Below are 20522 nucleotides of genomic sequence, written 5' to 3' on the forward strand. Positions count from 1 at the left end.
ATCATTGGACTTACGTATCCAGCACAGCAGTGGTTCAAGACTTAAAATGAATATAAGAGGCGACAATGGGCAGCCCTGGCGTGTGCCATTAGAAATTGAAAAATAGTCTGATCTCCACTCATTCACCCGCACAGCAGCCGACGGTGCAGAATAGAGAGCCAATATATAATGCCGCATTTGGGGGCCCAATCCAATATATGACAGGATGGCCCGTATAAAACACCAGGCCACCCTGTCAAAGGCTTTCTCTGCATCAGTCAACAATAATACCAATTTGCTCTGTTTAGTTCTGGCTGAGTGTATAAGATCTATTACACGTGTCGTGTTATCACGTGCCTCCTGGGACTGCACAAAGCCCACCTGATCTACATGTATCAAGTGGGGAATATGGGGCATGAGACGATTTGCAAGGATCTTCGAATATAGTTTAGTATCAGAATTTATGAGGGATATGGGTCGATAATTTCCACATACCAGGGGATCTTTCCCTTCTTTATGTATTAAGGTAATATGTGCCCTTAACGAGTCAATTGGTAGAGATAAGCCGTTCCGCACTGCATTGAAATGTGCTAACAGAGGCTGTTTAAGACACACACTAAATTTCTGATAGTAAGATAGGGGAAACCCATCAGGGCCAGGCGCTTTATGTGATTTACATTGTGTAAGGGCTAGTATCAATTCCTCTTCCGTAATTTCCCCCTCAAGTTTTAAAGCTTGTTCCTCAGATATAGTAGGCATACCAGAATCACATAGGTATGTCTCTATTTGTTCTGCTTTTTTATGGAGTGGTATTTTTTGCCCAGAGTTATGTAAATTATACAAAGAATGCTAAAAGGAACGAAACTCATCTGTAATATCCTTAGAGGTATGTACTATTCCTCCTCCCTCTCTCTGGATTTGTGATTTATATGTTTGACGTCTCGGTCCTATTAATACCCGAGCCAACATCACCCCTGGTTTGTTTGAGTACTCATAATAATGCCTTCTGGTCCACATCATGCTTCGTATCGTCTTTTGAAAGAGGATGCGATTAAGCTCCTCTCTAGCACACGTGAGTGGAGCCAGATGCACCTCTGCTAAGGTTCTCTTATAAAGCTTACTGAGAGGATCTATTTTGGAAAGAAGATCTCTTACAACCGATTCTTGTTCTTTTTTACGTTGTGTGGCAATCCGAATAAATACCCCTCGTATTACACATTTATGTGCCTCCCAGGTAACTGATGGTGATATAAATTCATTGTTATTTTCCCGGAAATAATAAACCATTGATTCGTCCACCTCTGTTACCGCCTCTGGGATTTGTGGAAGAGATTCGTTTAGACACCAGGACGCAGGTCTAGGGGGTCTCGCCTCCCATTCTAAAGTCATATGCACAGGTGAATGATCTGAAATGGAAAAATCATCTATATTAGACAAAGAAACCAAAGGCAGATCAGACTGTGTTATAAGGATACAATCAATTTGAGTATAGGCGCCATGGATTGAGGAGTAATATGTATAATTTCTCTCTCTAGGATGCATCAATCGCCATGGATCAGTTAGCTCCAATAACGAAATTTCTTGCTGTAACCTCCGTAGTCGGGCATATGAAATGCTTGAGGTTCTCCTAGAGGCATCCAGTAATGGCTCGGGGACATAGTTAAAATCCCCCCCCCCCCCATCACAAGATGCCCCTCACGGAAACCCAATATAGCCGGTATCAATTGCTGTAGAAACAACAAATGGTCTGAATTAGGGAAAAATACATTCAATAGTGTTACGTTTATACTCCCCATACTCCCTTTGACCATTAGGTATCTACCTATGGGGTCAACTAATTTCTCTTTGTAATTCCAAGGAATAGATTTAGAAATAAGGGTACTTACCCCCTTGGATTTAGAAATAGGGGATGGAGCATGGTAAGACCATGGAAAATCCTTATTATAAAATTTTGGTAGGCACTCTTTGAGGAAATATGTCTCTTGTACAAATGCTACATGTGTGGAGTAACGTTTTAGATCACTTAATAGACGTACACGTTTTTGTGGGGTAGACAGCCCTCTAACATTATATGTAGTAATCTTACAACCTGTAGTCGCTCGCGGCAACATAGCAACCTTGGATGCCATATTTGACATCCCCTGTCCCATGGTGCAGCAAAAAAAAAAAGGCCCCCAAAAAGGGGCAGAAATCCCTATAAATTGGTTAAACCTTAACCATGCGCAACCAGGCGCCTACCTAATGTAGAGAAATGTGGTTGCAATTGGATAGATAGAAAAAAAAAAAACTAGGACGTTATGTCCGGCCGTCTACCGCTTGCTAGAGCCTGTTCAATGCTGTCATCTGCGGACATGTGGGCAGGTGGAGGGAGGAGGTTCAGACACTGGCTTCAGAGGCTGGAAGAGCTCACCAGATCATGGAGCTCCCATACTGCGTGTCCTCACAGCTCCATTGCTAGACCACACCCTCTCCCCCCCACATGGGTTTAACTGACAGCAAAGAACGTAGTGTATTTGATGGCTGGAGGTACATTAGGCATTTACAGGATACAGAAGTAAGTGTCGGCCTGTATAGGCCCCAAAAATTAGCTCACATGGGTTTAACTGACAGCAAAGAACGTAGTGTATTTGATGGGTAGAGGTACATTAGGCATTCACAGGATACAGAAGTAAGTGTCGGCCTGTATAGGCCCCAAAAATTAGCCCACATGGGTTTAACTGGCAGCAAAGAACAAAGTATTTGATGGCTGGAGGTACATTAGGCATTCGCAGTATACAGAAGTAAGTGTCGGCCAGTATAGGCCCCAAAAATTAGCCCACATGCGTTTACCTGACAGCAAAGAACGTAGTATTTGGTGGCTGGAGGTACATTAGGCATTCACAGAAAAAATAATTGTCGGCCCTGAAAGGCCCCAAAAATTTGGCATTCCATGCACATGAAATGCCTTTTATGCTTCTGTATTTAGCGAAGACAAGGACAAGGAATTGTTGTGGGTGGATGGCGGTCTGGCAGATATTTGTAGCCTGTTATGAGGAATTTCAATGAAACATGGTCTACTGGTCACATGTGTTGAATTCCTCAGAGATCCATGCCTCATTCACTTTTATAAATGTGAGGTAGTCTACACTGTCATGAGCTAGGTGAGTGCGCTTATCGGTCACGATCCCCCCTGCTGCGCTGAACGTCCTTTCGGACAGGACACTGGACAGGGGGCAAGCCAACAGTTCCATTGCAAATTGTGCAACCTCTGGCCAGAGGTCAAGCCTGCCCACCCAGTAGTCCAGGGGTTCATCACTCCTCAGAGCGTCCACATCGGCCGTTAACCCGATGTAGTCGGACACCTGACGGTCTAGGCGTTCCCTGATGCTGGATCCAGAGTACAGCTGTCCGTGGTTCGGCTGAAAGAAGGATCTCATATCCTTCACATTAAAAAAAGCCCACACTGCGGAGCCATGTGATGGCGTCCTGGGAGAGCCAGATGTGACTGTACATGGTTGATGGTTCGCTCCTGATACATTTGCAGTCTGCTTTGTACCTCTTGTGCACTGCAAGTTCTGCCTGCCTCTCCTCCCTATCTGCCGGTCCGTCAGTCCGCCAGTTCTACAAATAATCGGCCAGTAACTGTTGTCACTGTGTGTAGCACAGTTAACACAGCAAGAGGCCACATTTTTTGCAGGACTAAAATACACTCTTAGAAAATTATACTGTTAAAAAAACACTTCAATATGTGGTATTGGGGGGCCACTGGTCTATCACACCAGTTGTTCAAAAAATTGGCCAGTGAGTTTGGCACTGTGTGTTTGGCAACAATGATAGTGATTATGACAAAGAAGCAGAAATAATAATAAAAACATTTCAAGAAAAGGGATATAAGACCAAAGATCTCATTAATGCTAAAAATAAGGTAAAAAATATAGAACGTAAGGATTTATTTACCAAAAAAGAAAAGAAAAAGAATGATTTTAGTATGGCTTTTTTAACGAGTTTTTCTAGGCAGCATTCACAAATGGAAAAGATTTTTAAAAGGCATTGGCATTTATTATTAAAAGATAGTGTTTTAAAAACCCTTTTACCATCCAAACCACAATTTATTTATACAAAACCAAAAACTCTGAGGCTACAACTAGCTCACAATGTAGTCAACCCAGCTACCAAAACTTGTACGTTTTTGTACCAAGTAGGATTTTTTAGTTGTGGAAGGTGCATGATATGCAGAACCTTCAGACACAGAAAAAGAAAAACCAGTGATTTTAAATCCTATTTTAATCGAAAAACATATCAAATAAAAAAATGTATTACATGTGCATCCACTCACGTAACTTACCTCCTCTCATGTCCCTGTGGGATACAATATGTAGGGAGGACCACTAGGGAACTGAGAGTGAGGTTGAGAGAACATGTCTTAAACATAAAAAAGGGTTTTAAAAACCATAGTCTCTCTTAACATTTTAAAACTGCACATCAAAGTGATCCCAGTCTTTTAACCTTTTGTGCCATTGATAAAATTGAACCCCACTGGAGAGGAGGCAACCTCAAAAAAGCTATATCACAAAATGAGACCCAGTGGATCCACCGCTTGGAGACTTTAAAACCTAAAGGACTTAATGTTGATTTAGACATACATTTTTTTATCCAATTGGTAAAGAGTACCCTACCATGCTTTTAAATTTTCCTCTTTTATATGGATATTTTATATAGGAATTTTTATTAATTCAGATTAGTCTTTTAGATATTTATCATATATGTCCTTTAAATAAAGAGAAATATTCAGCGCTGGACTCTTGTACACACCACTAATAAATGGACCAGCAGCTAAGCACTCAAGGGCAATATCTCCAAAACACCTTCTGAATACATAATAGAAAAATAGTGCAGCGCAATCCTAGTGGTAAAATAATAAAATCATGCAGAGTCCCAGTGTTAATAGGTGTCCATATAAACAGATAAAAGTCTCCAGTGTAAAGTGGTCCTAGGGCAATTCCATAAGGTGCTTGTCTCCACGAGTGCTCATGCAATCCCACCACCTGTTCACACTGACGCTCACCTTAACAAAGAGACCCTACAGGGTCAACCAGCATTTCATCTCAAAATCAAAGCATCCTCACACTTTCTTCCTTAAGCGTAGTAAATGATTACACCTCCGATACACAGCTCCTCAAACAAGGTTACCAATATGTGTAGGAGACCCTTGCTGAAGAAGTCCCGCTTATTTTCACAGACGCAACGCGTACGAGGGATGTCACGTGACCCGCGGCCGCCTCTCACTCTTCCGGGTTGGTGGACCTGATGCACGCCTGTTTGCAAACTCTGCAGATATGCGCTGTTATTTTCTTCAAAAATGTGAGTTGTTTACTTATATGGATTAAAGAGTGCTTGATTGCATACAGAGAGCATTAGATCGTTCTTTCTTTTCTCCTTAACATATTGGTAACCTTGTTTGAGGAGCTGACAGTGCATCGGAGGTGTAATCATTTACTACGCTTAAGGAAGAAAGTGTGAGGATGCTTTGATTTTGAGATGAAATGCTGGTTGACCCTGTAGGGTCTCTTTGTTAAGGTGAGCGGCAGTGTGAACAGGTGGTGGGATTGCACGAGCACCCGTGGAGACAAGCACCTTATGGAATTGCCCTAGGACCACTTTACACTGGAGACTTTTATCTGTTTATATGGACACCTATTAACACTGGGACTCTGCATGATTTTATTATTTTACCACTAGGATTGCGCTGCACTATTTTTCTATTACATATATGTCCTTTGCCTTATATATTTTTATATCTTTTAACAATTTTTAATATTTAATATAATATCCCAATTACAATAATTATGTAATATATATATCCTCAGTCAATATATATTTATTCCAAATCTACACCCTCTTTTAATAATATACCTATATATAATATTTTAAATATATTTTAATTATAGAATAGTTCTAACATAAAAATTAGAATTCTCCCTCTATTAAAAAGTATCCCATCTAATATATATATACCGATTAATGAATTCCACTTCGTTAGTAGCTTTACATTTGTTTTTAGATTCAATACAGTGATTAGTACTTCGCTAGTGATGTAATTATTACAGGGAAGTATTTTTATTTTAGGTTTAAATACTAGTATAAGAGATGAATTGTCTATACAGTTTTTTGTCTGTATAATAAAGTTATTTATAAAGTTGGTTGTAAACAGGAAGTGATGCCCGGATGTAATATTCGTCAAATAATTAATAATGTATTTATCAATATTTTTTTCCCTATAATGGATCTATAATATAAGATCCGTTATTAATTGCCAAAGTCCGAAAGGTTTTGAGCAAAATATAATTAATAAGAATGCTAAATCCGGATATGACGTGTGATATGGAACAATATAAATAGAGTCCGTAAACCGGATGTGATGTCTTTGAAAACGCCCTGGAGGAGGGCGAAACGCGTCGACACAAGTTCCGGTTACAGACGAGACGGAACGTCACTTTCGGTCAGGCACTTCCTGGTCACATCGTGGAACGCACGCCAAGCGCTGCTCACACGAGGCTTATGATATATGCGCTTTAACAAATACATGTTTGTAAGTATGTTTTTGACTTGCCAATTACAATAAACTGTTCAAGCATACTTCACCATGTACGGCCTTTTTATATTTTAATGGTGGATATGGAGGCGGACTTTTACCCTACCCTTATCCAAGGCTGTATGAAAAAACATCTCTGGGATCCTGGCAAAGAGGGCTTATGTGCAATATATATCCAAGGCTTAAAAATTCTGGCAATTTGGTGAGTGGGGAACCGAGAGGGGTCACCTATCACTTTGGAGCACCTTGAATAATCTTCAGCACCTGAGCACTTTATTTGGATCACGTTTAAGGACTCTTGTCTTAAATTTATAATATTTATCTCACATTTATGTGCACTATCATTAATGCTAGCGCTGCTTAATTTTGGTTTTTAATAAACTGTGTGTACCAGACTTAACACAGCAAAAGAGGCAATATTGTTGCAGGACACAAATACACTTGTAAAAGTATACTCAGATAACACCCCACTTCAATCTGTGTTATTGGGGGGCCACAGGTATATTACACCAGTTCTACAAATTATTGGCCAGTAACTGTTGTCACTGTGTGTAGCACAGTTTACACAGCAAGAGGCCACATTTTTGCAGGACTAAAATACACTCTTAGAAAATTATACTGTTAAATAACACCCCAATTCAATATGTGGTATTGGGGGGGGGGGCACTGGTCTATCACAACAGTTCAAAAAAATTGGCCAGTGAGTTTGCCACTGTGTGTAGCAGACTTAACTCAGCAAAAGAGGCAATATAAGGGTCTGGGGATCTTGGGCGGCGCAGTGGAAGAGACGGTAGCCGCGGAAAAGGAGGAGTGAGCCGAGGAGGAGAGGGAGGATGGAGGAGGAGGAGAAGAAGAGGCAGGCCTGCATGCAATCCGTGGCGGTACAACTAAATCTACACGGGTGCCACGGGTTACATGCTTGACGGCCGTCAGAAGGTTCACCCATTGGGCAGTAAAAGTTATATACCTTCCCTGCCCATGTTTGCTAGACCACGTGTCTGTGGTCAGATGTATCTTGGCACCGATACTGTGTGCCAGAGATACAGTACATTCACTTGCCGCTGAACATGGCCATATAGCTCTGGGATGCCCTTCTGCGAGAAATATTTCCTTTCTGGGATCATCCATTGTGGTGTCCCAATGGCCACAAATTTTCGAAAGGCCTCCGAGTTCACCAGTTTATGTGGCAGTAGTTGGCGGGCTATCAGTTCCGACAAGCCAGCGATCAACCTTTGGGCAAGAGGGTTATCCGACGTCATCATTTTTTTATGCTCGAGCATTTGGGCCAAGGAAGCCTGCCTTTTTCCAGAAAAACGTGAGGACGGCATGATGCAAGGTGGAGTGGAGGTGTTAGGGTGCTGGTGGTAACCTGGCGACAGAGATAGGCCCCGATGTCCGCTAGAGGGCGGAGCTTGGACGGAACACCCAAGGTAAGTGACACAGGCTAGCCTGAGGTGCGGAGTCTAAGTATCCACCGGTTTTCGCCAGAGCCTCTAGTGTTGAGGATGGAGTTCGCTGAGTGTGGATACCAGGTCGCGGCCCTCAGGGTCGCCCCACCAGGGGTGAACCGATCAAGGTCCGAAGGCGGGTAAACAGACAAGGGAGATTCGAGAGAATGGTCAAACAAGCCGGGGTCAGGACGGGCAGCAGACGAGCGGAGTCAGGAACAAGCCAAAAGGTCGACAGGAAATCAGCAGCAAACAGGTCACAGGTTCAGGAACAATAGCAGGAGCTGAAGACAAGAGGAGGGTGCAGAAGAGGAAGGCTGAGTGAGCCACTCAACCAAGTCTGGTGCATCCTTTGACGTAATCGAACGCACCTTCTGCAACTTCCCACTTTGGCTCCGGCCTGGTGCTCCTACCCTACCCATACCACCCCTGTGGAAGGGCCTGCCTCTTCCTCTGCCTGTCATTTTTTAAACTTTTGTCACTGTGTGTAGCAGAGGTAATGCAGCGAAAGAGGCAAAATTTCTGCAGTATCCAAATACACTATTATGAAAGTATATTGTTATATAACATCCCGCTTCAATCAGTTGTTTTGGGGGGCCACTGGTCTATCACACCAGTATAAAAAAAAATTTCCAGTAACTTTTGTCACTGTATATAGCAGAGGTAACGCAGCGAAAGAGGCACAATTTCTGCAGTACCCAAATACACTATTATGAAAGTATATTGGTTTATAACACCCCGCTTCAATCAGTCGTTTTGGGGGGCCACTGGTATATCACACCAGTTATAATACTTTTTTTTCCAGTAACTTTTGTCACTGTGTGTAGCAGAGGTAACGCAGCGAAAGAGGCAAAATTTCTGCAGTACCGAAATACACTATTATGAAAGTATATTGTTATATAACACCCCACTTCAATCTGTCATTTTGGGGGGCCACTGGTATATCACACCAGTTATAATACTTATAATACTATATATATATATATATATATATATATATATATATATATATATATATATATATATATATGTATATGTATATTATATAATATAGTATATATAATATATATTATATATATATATATAAATATATATAATAAAGTACTTTTTTCTAATTGTGTTTGTCAATCTTTGTAGTTGTAGTATCACTGCAGAACTGCTCACCAGTCACAATGCTGCACAATACAAATCCACTATAATATGCTTTCTATATTAGGAAGTATACTATAAGTGTATTACACCCCTATATACTACACACCAAACAATAGTACACCTATACCAGTCCTTAAAAGGACTTTTGTGGACCTATTAGCAATGGCTAGCGATTTGTGTCACTAACAGTCTGTCCCTGCTCCACACAGCAACCTCTCTCTACACTGACAAAAGACAGAATGTAAAATTGCAGCCAGATCAGGTCTATTTATAAGGTAGGGGATATGTCCATGTGCTGAAATGTCTCAATTGGCTGTCCTGTACCACCTGATGGATGTGTCATGGGTCAAAGTTCTTCACAATGTAAAAGAACATGCCGGTCGCTAATATCACCATATGTTCGCATGTTTGGCGAACAGCGAACGAGCAAAGTTAGCCGCGAACCGACAACTGGGCGAACCGCAAGGCCATCTCTACTTATAACTTTTGGGGCTTTTTAAGGATTGCCTGTGTAAAATTAAGGGTACTGAAGTTTATCGCCATTTCAGGGGCAATTTTAGGACTTGATATGTCGGGTATTTATCTACTCAATGCAACACCATCTTTTTAATTCTGCCAAAAAATTTAGTAATATATTGCATTTTGTACCATAAAATTAACTTTAGTATATGTGTAAATTTAAATTTGAACTTAATAAACAGTTTTGCTGGTATTGTGTGACATAAAAATTTTAACTATCACCATTCTACTTTCAAAAAATATTTATTATTTAGGGGGCTTTAAGTAATTTCAAGCCTAAAATGTTTTTTTTAAACATATGTGTAAAAATGCAAAGCTGGTGTTGAAATAGTTAAATTGGAACTAAAGTTTTTTCTTTAAAAAAAAAAAAAAAAGAAAAAATTAGCAAAAGGAGGATATATGCTACATATTATCAAAATTCCCTTAAAGGTACTTTTTGGATACAACTTTATATGCTGACGATCTATGATAGCACTAGCGCTTACTATACAACATTTTGTGTGCTTTTCCCTGGTACTGCCCTGGTGATCGCCCCATGAGATGTCTGGCAAAAACCATTCCAGGTGAAGTTAATAACTATGAAATAAATGTACAGTATATAACACTGTTTCTACACTGTCAATTTGAAATTTCATTAGAGGATTTCTTTTAATATTTGCAAATCTCTTCTTACTCTTGCTTTAAAGAGGTTGCAAACCTCAGAAATACGTATGAACAAAGCATATCCTTCTATAGTGTCTACTTATCTCAATTAAGAGCACTAAGTGTCATTTCTGTCTGCCGTTTTGTTCCTCTGCTATCAGCAAAAATCCCTTTTGACAAGTTTTCCTGACACCAAGAGAAAAAAGGTGGCAGGGGAGGGAGTTCAAGCTGTTTGATAGCCTCAGCTCTGTTCCCGTGTGCTGTGTGAAGGGGGTTTGTCCCTTCCTTCTAATCAATTGCCAGAGCTCCCCTCACTGAGCTCTGCAGAGTGTAACTTTAGTCCTCCACCCACTTTTTTCTGAACTCTCAGAAAAGCTTTATAAATAATGAATGAAGAGAAGACTGCAGATAAACAGATACAACCTATGTAGGAAGATTTGTTTCATCTCTGTGTATCAACCGAGGCCAGTCACTTTCCTGGTTATGTGTAAGGGTTTACAACCACTTTAAGGTGGTAGGTGGTGTTACAGAGCAGTACAATTGTCATAGCAGAATTAGACCTATTTGGCAAACAAAAACTGGTCAGTTTTTTTGCTGAAAAAAAATGCAAACCCTATACAGATAATGTTTTGTCCTCTATTTGAACCAAGGATTCCAGTGCAGCCTATTTATGGATAAGGGCTTGCTGTACATGTGAGTGATATAGCATGAGCATATCTGTCAGGATCTTGGTCTGCACCTGCGAACTCTGCAGTGTCTGGCTGAGGCTCTTGTCGCTGTGTCACTAGGGATGCTGGACAGCTCCCTACCTGATTTCTTGGACAAACCTTGCTTCCTGTCTTGTTTCTAATCAATCTTGAACCCTTCGCTCCTCCCATGAACTTTCTGATTGAAGCCATGTCTCTACACTTCCTATTTTTCAGATTACTGTGCTCTCTTCAGCTGATATCTTGCTCCTTGCATACCTACTGCTGTCCTTAACTTCGCTACCACTTGTTATCGACCCTTTACTTCTGTCTGATTCCATCCAGCTACTATGTTTTACTGACCTTTGGCTTGTTTACTGACTATGCTTCTGCTTAATCCCTACCTGCTACATCTGCTACCTCCTGGTGGGGCAATCCTGAGGACTGCAACTTGGTATTATTGCATGCAGCAAAACCCAACTCCACAATCAGACACTCTGGTGAATACCGACTAGTACTTAGACTCCATGTCTCAGGTGAATGCGCATCATCTGCTAGGAGGATAGGCCAGCATACATTCTGCTGACCATTGCTACAGCCATTGACTTCTGAGCCTGGTCCTAAAGGCCCCTTTTTGGCCCCTCAAAACCTGTTGGCCATGCAATACATTAAGGTGCAAACCTGAAAAAAAATTAGTCCAGGAAAATTTTCATAAAAATTCACTGAGATTGTGAATGAAGTAAACCCATTCATTTAACAGTTCCATTGGTTGTGCTCTTGCCCGAACAGTCAAACTATCCAATGGCTGGTGTCATAACTGATCATATGTGCAGCATGATGGCAGTTGTAGATTAAACAGAGGCCAAGATAGCAGCTTCCTTGGCTGAAAACGATAAGAGGGTTTACTTCCACTTTAAGACCCACAAGATTTTAAATGAATCCATAGGAGAGGTAAATCTGAACCTCATCCTATACAAGGCAGGATTTCTTCTCTGTCTATGGTGATGAAATTAGTGTTACCCATAGAATTCAGGATAGCTGCCAGTATTATACATGGCTGTTTTCAGCAAGAAGCAATCATATATGAAAAAAAAGTTATTACATGTATAAAGAAGACGGGTGACCTGACCTCTTAAGATGATGCTTTATGGGCAAATTCCTGCTCTGACAAGACGACAGATGCTGCTGCAGGACTAATTAGAAATGCTACACTTTCCAGCAAATAATAGGAAACCCCTAGGTACTTGTTTCGCATTTTCAATAGTCTTGATTGCCTATACACTTTTTACAAGTAGTAATTAGTAACATTTGTATGGCTATACTAAAGTACTTTATTTCATTGGTCTACTTGACAATAGTAAACAATATATGCAGGTGTTTATCTGCAGAATTTCCTATTTCATCTCAAAGTGTTTGAGTGGGAAGATATTATGAAAATTGTCTGAGAAAACAAATTACTGACTTTGATCCTTGTGTACCAACTAGCTACCAGATAGCTAGAACCAAAGATGCCTTAAAGGGACTCCATTATGTGTGGTGGCTGTCATAGTTAAGGCATTCAGAAGGTTGTTGGTGCTGTTAACTGCATGACCTTACATACTGAGTGAATAGAGTGTAACCTAAGGCAGTTATTAGCAACAACAGTTACACCTCTTATTCCTGGGCACTCAGGCTAAAGTGTAAGGTTCAGAAAAAATAAGTAAACTAAATAATAATTGAATATAGGGCTCTAGCACGCAGCTGTATTTAACCAATTGCCGACCACATGCCACCTTTTTACTGCGTCAGTGTGCCTCTGCTGCTCAAAACCAACATAGACCTATGTTGGTCGCTCGCCTGCAGCTAGGGGGCAAGCGCCCGCCGCCGGCGGCGCGCTCCCGCCCCCACTCAGCAGCGGGGAAGCCAATGCACGGGTCGTTTCCCACTGAGAGAGAAGAACGGTCAGCTGTTGTAAACACAGCTGACCATTCTTCTCCCTGGAATGATCATAGAGCCCCTGTGATCCTTCTATATATGATCACAGGTCTCTATAATCATTTCACAAGCCACGCCCCCCCCAGTTAGAATCACTCCCCTAGGCTCACATTTAACCCCTTGATCACCCACAATGTTAACCCCTTCCCTGCGAGTGTCATTATTACAGTAACAGTGCATATTTTTAGCACTGATTACTGTAGTAATGTCACTGGTCCCCCCAAAAGTGTCAAAAATGTCAGGGGTCCGATCTGTCTGCCGCAATGTCGCAGTCCCGCTAAAAATCGCAGATGGCCACCATTACTAGTAAAAAAAAACAATAAAAATGACATAAATCTTTCCCGTGGTTAGTACGCGATAACTTTTGCGCAAACCAATCAAAATACGCTTTTTGCGGATGTTATATAGCAGAATGTGAAAAATATTGTTTTTTTCTTTCAGAATTCTCACTCTTTTTTGTTTATAGCGCAAAAAATAAAAATCGCACAGGTGATCAAATACCACCAAAAGAAAGCTCTATTTGTGGGAAAAAAGGACATCAACTTTATTTAGGTACAGCATCGCACGACCGTGCAATTGTTCATTAAAATACCACAGTGCTGAAGAGGCACTTCAGCACTTCAGCTCCTAAGTTGGCCGCTTGAAGCCGGAGCTCCGTCCCGCCCCGGATGAGAACGGATCCCTGTGCCGCTTCCCGCACAGCAGCTCGGCACTGAAAGCACACCCGTGAAGGGGAACATTTGCTGCATCACTCCATGACATCGGGTTCCGTCCATAGGGACCTCTCAGCACTTTTTTCCACACCAGAAAAAATGACTGGAATTTCCAAGATGGTGGATGCCACGCAGCTGAGCCCTCATACTCCGCAGCAACCCTCTCTACAGCTGGGACATGGATTCACTGTGAGTCCTGCTAGGGGTTCCCCCGTGAGTATATATATGAGGTCTGTCTCACCAGATTCTACAGAATCTTTAATTGGCCTGATGCTAAACACTATGCCAGGGACTCCCATGGAGGCAGGTGCGGCCCACCCACAGTCTCCCTTTCCTGAAGCTGATATCTCCCCCGGCCCACAGGCTCAGATGGAAGCAATGTTTTCCAAATTTGCTGAACATTTGTGGTAGTCAGAGGCCTGACTAACACAGCCTCCAAAATCACTGGGGAAATAAAGGCTGACCTTATAAATATTGGCTTTCGTGTAGAGGCCATTGAGAACAAACTGACCATACTGTGATTCAGACAAATCAGAACTCAGACCGCCTTCAGGATCTGCATGAACAGCTTGAAGCAGCCCTCCTAAAAAAAGATGATCTGGAGAACCGCAGCAGGCGATATAATTTCAGTATCAGGGGGGTTCCCGAATCCTTCCAAGATATTCCTGCAGCAGTACAGTCCATCATTAGGGATCTTATACCGGACATAGCACCTCACAAACTTGAGCTGGACAGGGCTCATAGGGCCCTGCAATCCCTGCGACAGCATGGCTTCCCCAGAGATATTATTATGAAGCCTCACTACTATGGTGTGAAAGAGGACATTATGCGTAAATCCCGCTCCAGTGCCAACCTCTCCTTTCAAGGAGCACCTATTCAAATCTTTACTGACTTATACAGCATCGCAGATCTTTTAAATCTCTTCTGGCTGCTCTTATTCAACACAACATCAAATATCGATGGCTGTTCCCTTTTAATCTTAAATTTGAATACAAACAGAAATCCTATGCCTTCTCCTCCTTTCATGAAGGCGAGAAACTTCTCTTGAAACTACATCTCATTTCTCAAGAGCCTACTTCTCCTCCATCATCTTCAGCTTCCAGCTCCACCAAGCGACAACTTCCTTCCAGCCCTCTGTCCTCTCTCTGGCAGAACACCAAGTCTAAGAAATCTAAAGATGGTTGTCCACCCTGAGACACCCCTTCCCTAATGCTGGCTTCTCCTTTTCCTGGACGTCTTCTGGAACTTTCCTGGATACCCGATTACTTTTTGCTGTTGGTTTAAAGGACTCTCTTATTTTTGCTTCAAAAGTGCCTCACTTCAGAGTCGGCCTCTGGACACTGTTTGCCTCAAGGCTGGGTTATCCTGGCTGCCCGCTTGTTTTTGAGACACTCAGTGCCTTGGTGCCACTTCAAAATAATAGGTTGACACTGTTTTTTATTGTTTTGGGAATTTTATTAAAATATTGCTTTGGGAATGTTTGACCATTCTTCCAGAAGCACATTTTTGAGGTCAGGCACTGTTGTGGATGAGAAGGCCTGGCTCACAGTCTCCACTCTAATTCACCCTCAAGGTGTTCTATCGGGTTGAGGTCAGGACTGTGCAGGCCAGTCAAGTTCCTCCACCCAAACTTGCCAATCCATGTCTTTATGGACCTTGTTTTGTGTACTGGTCCAAATAATTTGGTGGAGGGGAGATTATGGTGTGGTGTTGTTTTTCAGTGGTTCAGCTTGGCCCCTCAGTGAGTAGAGCTGGATCACATGACATTGCCAAGCACGGAGATCGGCCATCTTGATGATTGGAAACATTTCCCTGTGGATTATTGATGCACATGAAAGATTTTTTCTTGCCTTTTGGTAAGGGAGTTTTCTGGATTTTAATACATTTATACTGAAAGTATTACACTTTGAAGTGTCTTTCTATCTATGTTGGCACATTATATCAACTGAGGGCCATATGAAGTGGAATCTGCCTAATGGTGAAAGAGTGCTGCTGTTCGATTGATTGGATTCTGTAACAAGTGCATTTGACCACTGTATGTAGTGGTCCACTCTGGATGGTAAGAGTCAGTGTGTGTACATCTGTCAGTGGAGGATCTCTCACAAGATTTTTTATTCTGGAAGAATGGTCAAACATTCCCATAGACACACTCCTAACCCTTGTGCACAGCCTTCCCAGAAGAGTTGAAGCTGTTATAGCTGCAAAGGGTGGGCCAACCTAATACTGAACCCTACGGACTAAGAGTGGGATACCATTAAAGTTCATGTGCGTGTAAAGGCAGGTGTCCCAATACTTTTGGTAATATAGTATATATGTATAAACATATGTGCTTAAGCTTCTGTTTGGGGTGAACACTCTATTGCAATTGGATGTACACACCTATATCCATAATGAACATGGGGAAAAACCTTATCTACCCCTAGCTGGCTGCCCAGGCATACCTCCAAAATGTAGTAGTCCCAAACTGGTATTGTCCAAGTGTTAATCAACACAAGAAAAAAAGAGGGAAAAGAAATGGACTTTAAAGGCACCGTAATAAAAAACAATACTTTATTGTTGATGAGTACAAAACCACAAAAATGTGTGTCGACCGACCAAAAAGGGGCGGAGACAATTGATCAAGAAATACAAGTGGTCCGGTATATAGGAACCTCGCCACTACGGACATACAATACAACATAAAGTACAAAATTACAATGAGGTATCAATAACCAAGAACTGAGAACGCTATACGCTGCAGACAACCAGCACCAGAGGTGCAGGCAACGCAGAGCGCTCTACAAAGTACAGATACACCTTCCACAGGGAAATATACTGATATATCCAATTGCTCTACATGTTTCGCCTGGTGTTCAGACTTCTTCCGGAGCTGTTTGGAATACAGATTCTGTGTAACAGGATACGTCAAAATTAATACAATAACATAACATCAAATAAAGTGACATTTACATCACAAGTTGAGTATGTCCAGCTAGTCCACATGTGTACATCACATACATTGACAAACAATTTACCAGGGTATCCACACAGATTGTGACCTACATTGGTCCAGCTGGCATAGGGGGAGGGAGAGGGGGATGGTAAAACCCTCCACTCCAGTCATGGTGAGGCTGGGTGGTTCACAGGTCACTGTACCGGGGGTCTCAGGAGTAGAGAGGTCACTGTGGGGAACAAGGGAGAGAATAGCAAAACAAAATCACAAAACAAACATCAAAAAAGCCAGGTAGCAATACCTACCCATAAGAAGATGTTGCTGGGGCCAAACCAAGGGCACCAGAGGGATAGCACACCATAAAAAATATTTAGTAATCACGAGGGGTGGCCTGCTGAGGCAACTGGAGGAGCACGCACTGCTTATGGCCGATTAAGAGAGTATCAAGTGGTCAAAGTAGAAAAATCACAATGAGATACATGCCTATAATGAGGGATAAAGTATAGGATAACCAATTAGGATGCCAGATAGCACCACCTACGAAGTATAGCAAGTGAATAGCCACCCCGGAATGTAGGAAAGATGACCAAACGACAGTACAGCCAAGCTAGAAAGATCCCAACGAGGAAGTACATCACATAAGGCATGCATAAAGATATAATCAGTAACCAGCACCCAGAGAGTTAGCATGTCCTGGTCAGGAGAGTTGGAGAAACGGGATACAGGAACACCAGTACCTAGGAAATGAAGCAGAGGAAAGAGTGCCAGATATCTATAGACCTAAGCCATGAAAAGTGGCCAGTCTAAGTTTTAGAGTCAATACATACTCACCTGTTGCATAGATAGCCAGACAAAGGGAACAGGAGTAAATAGTAAGCAGTTCCTCCAGTAGAGGGCAGCTGGTAATAGATAGACAATTAAGTAACTAGATAGAAAACTGAGCCACCACAGAGTTAGGTAAGAGAATGGAAGTTACCGTGCAGCGCCTCCTCCAAGTGTTCCTCAAGACCGCAGATCCGTACCCCCCGGATGGGGAATGACCACCATAAAGGACGCTGGATAGCCGCCTCCTTTATAACTCAAATGTTCCCGGGTCAATGAGTCACCAGGAAGTGACGTGAGTCTGACCCCGGCCATCCACCCCGCGCATGCGCCAAACAACCGTGCGCACAGGGGCAGGATTCGCCGAGCTGGCAGAGCGCAGGAGGGGAGGAGCCCACTAAGGACCCAATGGTCCAATGGGCTCACATTGCCACACGCAGCGTCATCAATAGAAGGCGTCGCGTGTGGCTCCCAGGCCACACAGTGTGCCCCAATAGTACTCGAGTGAACCGCCGGCAGCGGGACAGCGCCACCCAGTGGAGCCAGGACGTACAATCACCCCTATGTGGCAGCCGGACCAAATACAAACAAAACACATTAACGTAATAAAAAGCAAATTGATAAACAAATGTAAGAAAAGGGACATGAAATCGACAGATATGGGAATCCAGCCACTGCATGAGCCCAATCATGGGGGCATCTGCAGTGAGAGGAGACACCGACATAGTACAAAACCATACAATAGTAAAGGCGCAAAAGATGAGCGCCAAATGGGGGGTACCAAATCTGAATCACAAACATAGATCAAAAAGGGACAGAGAACAAGGGGGGGGGAAAGGAAGAGAGTATATTAAAGAAATGATTTAAAGGACTGTGCCTCATTCAGCCCAGGACGGCTGGTGGCATTGAGGCGTAAAATCCAAAGTGCCTCCCTCTGTAGGACACGCCTGTTCCAGTCACCCCCACGGGGGTCTTGAGGAACAACCTCTAGGACAAAGAAGTGTGCACAACGATTAATGAACCTGTGATACAGATCTAAATGTCTAGTAACGGGAGTAAGCATCTTCCCTTTTGAAGAATAATAGACATGGTCGTTGATACGACGTCTAAGCTGGCGTACAGTCTTCCCCACATAGTAGGCCCCACAATCACAGTACATTAAGTATATGACCCCTTGGGTGTTGCAATCCGCTAGGAAGGTGGGGGATAGGGTCTCACCATTGGGTAGGAGGAACTTAGTACCCTCAGCTACCCAGGAACAAAATGTACATTGGTGGCATCTAAAAGTGCCTCTGCTCCTAGGAGGGGGAGCTCTAGAGGGTTGGTAAAAACTACTTGTCAGGCGATCTCGTAGTGAACGCGTCCGCCTGAAGGTGACTTGTGGGGTTTGACTGATATGTTTGCGAACAATGGGGTCCTCACTGAGCATATGCCAGTGTCTATTCAAAATACTTCTAAGTAAACCTTGGTGGCTGGAAAACTCAGTGATGAGTCTAACCATGGATTGGTGTGGAGCCACATTGGGTTTATAGAGAAGTTCCGTCCTGTTTTTGAAACGGGCACGGTTGTAGGCTTTACGTAGTATACTCCTACTGTACCCTCTCTGTAGGAGACGGCTACGTAGGAGATTCGCCTGATGGTTGAAATCGGCAACCGACGTACAATTGCGTCTCAGCCTGATATACTGAGCGTAGGGAATACTAACGTAGTAATGCTGGTGGGTGTGCACTTGAAGCATGGAGAATAGTGTTGCCTGAGGTAGGCTTACGGAACAGATTGGTCGTCACCTGGCCCTTCAAATCTTTCATAATGGTCAGATCCAGAAAGTTAACCTCGGTAGGATGAAAGGAGAAGGTGAATTTTAAATTGAACCTGATAACGTTAAGGAGTTCAATGAACTCGGTCAAGGTGTCCGAGGGCCCCGACCACACGATCAAGACGTCATCAATATATCTAAAGATGTAACATTCCCACCCCCCCAGGTACAGGTTGGCATAGGCAGGTGCGCAGCAAGTGCCCATAGCCACCCCCTGCACCTGGAGGTAGTGGGAACCATTAAAGGAAAACCAGTTGTGAGTAAGAACAAATGTTAGTAATTGGAGAAGAAAGTGGTTGAAGGGCCAGGTGCGACGATCCTGTTCGGAGAGGAAGGTACCTATCATCCCGACGCCCCGCTCGTGAGGGATGCTAGAGTACAAAGCCTCCACATCCAATGTCACAAGCAGGGCGTCAGGAGGAAGGACCACACCCTCCAACGTCTTCAGCAGATCCAGAGTGTCCTTGATATAGGAGGGGAGACCCACTACATGTGGGAGTAGGAAAAAATCGATGAAACGACTGGCATGTTCGGTGAGGTTGCCTATGCCGGAAACGATAGGGCGCCCAGGAGGGCAATGTAGATTTTTGTGCGTCTTAGGGAGGGCGTAAAACGTGGCCTCCCTAGGGAAACACACATTTAGATGTACGTGTCCTGGTCAATAATACCATTCTGGAACGCTTCCCCAATGAGGGTTTTATACTCCTCACCGAACTTGACAGTCGTGGAACAATTAATTCTCCTATACCAAGAGGTATTATTAAGTATATCCTGACACATCTGTTCATAATTTGCCTTCGTCATGAGGACAACATTGCCCCCCTTGTCCGAGGCTTTGATCACTAGGTCTGGATGCTGCTGTAGATTACGCAAAGCGCTAAGTTGTTTGGGAGTGAGATTGCCACGAGAGGGTGGCAATTGACACTTGTAAATCTCACTGGCACAGGCAGTCAAAAACGCCCATATCTTGGGGTTGGTGGTAAGGTCAGGGAAGGCAGTGGATTTAGGTTTGAACTTGCTAAAGGTAGGTGGAGGGGACACCTCCGGAGGAGGTGGAGTGGCTGAAAGTAGACCCGAGGAGGGGGAAGAGGCAATACGTTCAAGATGGGGTATGCCCGATGGGCCTCAGAGTACAACTGTTCCCATCGTTCGAGACTACATCAGCCGAGTTCAGACTGCAGTGGGAGCATGCCCTGACCCAGTGCAGTCTTGAACTTTGCAGGTTGTTGGTGACCCAGCACAGGTTGGACTTGACGGCCCTAGATTCA

Source organism: Pelophylax lessonae, assembly GCF_965119305.1.
Source record: "Pelophylax lessonae genome assembly, chromosome: 6".
Taxonomy (NCBI): Eukaryota; Metazoa; Chordata; class Amphibia; order Anura; family Ranidae; genus Pelophylax; species Pelophylax lessonae.